The sequence below is a fragment of the Piliocolobus tephrosceles genome, unplaced genomic scaffold (genome assembly GCF_002776525.5).
Source record: "Piliocolobus tephrosceles isolate RC106 unplaced genomic scaffold, ASM277652v3 unscaffolded_44759, whole genome shotgun sequence".
Classification (NCBI taxonomy): domain Eukaryota; kingdom Metazoa; phylum Chordata; class Mammalia; order Primates; family Cercopithecidae; genus Piliocolobus; species Piliocolobus tephrosceles.
Window position 1 is genome coordinate 1 of NW_022329597.1, and position 2146 is coordinate 2146.

Sequence of the window (2146 nt, forward strand, 5' to 3'; positions counted from 1 at the left end):
TTTTTTTTTTTTTTTTTTTTTTTTTTTTTTTTTTTTTTTTTTTTTTTATTTCCTTCCATTAGGAAACACGCACTTAAAATAAAATAATTAAGGACAATATATATACGTATTCACAAAAAATACGGCACTTTTTCATAACGCTCATTTTTTAAAAACTGCTTTAAATATCTATTTATAAATCGTCAATGTACAGCTTTGTTAATCTATGAAAATGAATTTTATAAGCATTAAGCATCTTATATAAAAATATATTATATTTTGAGTCTAATGTATTAAGAATTTGTTTCAAATTACTATGTGAACAATCCCCAGTTTGAAAGGTACAATATAATTGACATAAATACTTTTTTTCCTTATAAAATACTTCTTTTATTATTTGGGTATAAACTTTTCTCCAATGTCTATTTTTATAATAACTGTTTATATGATATTTATTTGATAATGTATCCCAAAATTTAAACAATGTGTTTTGCATATTAAGGAAATTATATCTCATAATACTAATCTCCATGTTATATAACATAATCATTTGTAAAATATCAAGATCTTTCGTAGGTTTTTTTAACATTTCTTTTAATTCATATGTATTATTTATGAATAACATATCCATATTATTTAAATAAAATTCATGATTTTTAGGAACACATTGTTCCTTCTGGTTTGGAAAAAAAGTTGGTGATGTCTTATAATTAGATGTCATACCATCACACTCTTTTCCTTTCGTTGTCGTATAAGCATTAAAAAACGTTTCATATGATTTGTCACATTCATCTAATGATGAAGTGTTTGTAACACTTGTAGTGTTTGTAGTATGTGTAGTGTTTGTAGTATTTGTAGTGTTTGTAGTATGTGTAGTGTTTGTAGTATTTGTAGTGTTTGTAGTATGTGTACTGTTTGTAGTATGCGTAGTGTTTGTAGTATGTGTAGTGTTTGTAGTACTTACTTTAACATTTGTTTTGTTTTTATTTTTTTTTTTTATGATTTGTTCAAATTTTTTAAAAATATTTTCATAATTATCCATTTTCTTTTCCTCTATATACCCAGTATTTCTTTCATTTTGTTCAAATTTCTGATGATAGGATTCTTTTACATATTGTTCTGTCTTTTTAGAACCACCGAATGCACATTCATTCTTATCAGTTGTGCTTTTAGAAATTCTAATAGTGCCAGGTATACGTCTATCCGTATTAGCATTTGTGGTAGAACTATAAGTATTAAATACTTTTTTATGTTTCCTGTCTTTAATCGCCATACTAGATTCTCCCAATATGCCATTCAAACCGCCATATAAGCCATTTATGTTATTTCTTCTTTCATCTATATGGTATTCTGTTAATTGTCTTGCATATGTTATATACTTTTTTTTTTTTTTTATAATTCCTTTAAAATCATTCCTATGGTTATGTCCAGTCTGTAAACAAATTGCGAAAGTAACGTATAAAAAAAAAAAAAAAAAAAAAAAAAAGCCAAAACTACATATATGTTCGTACGCATACAGGTAACAATATGCAGGACATACATTAACCAAACTGTTGTATATAAAATAGGAATAGATAAAAAAAAAAACATAAGATTATTGCAACATAACACATTATAACACTATCATACGTTACACTAAAAATTCAAAATTTAATATCTTACTTGTGATAATAAATAAAATAAAACAAACAAAAAAGCAGTTTTAATTTTAAAAATTGAAAATTCTTCACTAGTTTTATATTTCCCTTTTATTGTTTCCATAACATTTGTACCATAATCTTTATATCTTTGACTTTTTACTGTGAAATTATTCCACCGTAAAATAAAAGTGTCATCACATAATTCCATATTGTCATGCAAATAAAATAGTTAAAAAAAAAAAAATATAAAAATAAGAAAGAATAAGCACAATTCGTGTATGCTTTATTTTTTTTTTTATAAATTAACACTAGGAACTGCAAAAAAAGTTTAAATAGAATAACTGTATACTGTTAAAATGTATTTTTTTTATAATTTAAAAGTAGAAAACACAAAAATAAATAAAAATAGCATTACTTTATATTATTAACATATATTTTGTTTATAATTTAATTTCATAGTAGAAAATGTCAAAAAAAAAAAATAGAATAGAATAAAACAGAATATAATAGAATAAAGTAGAATAGAA

At 23.2% G+C, this 2146-nt stretch overlaps 1 long non-coding RNA gene across 1 annotated transcript; it reads right to left on the minus strand.

Moving 5' to 3' along the window:
• Positions 1-950: 950 nt before the first annotated feature.
• Positions 951-1933, minus strand: LOC113224434. Its single transcript, XR_003309176.1, has 2 exons — positions 1642-1933; positions 951-1411 (listed from the first exon to the last, which is right to left on the minus strand). It is a non-coding gene; the product is annotated as an uncharacterized LOC113224434 (long non-coding RNA).
• Between the last annotated feature and the right edge of the window lie 213 nt (positions 1934-2146).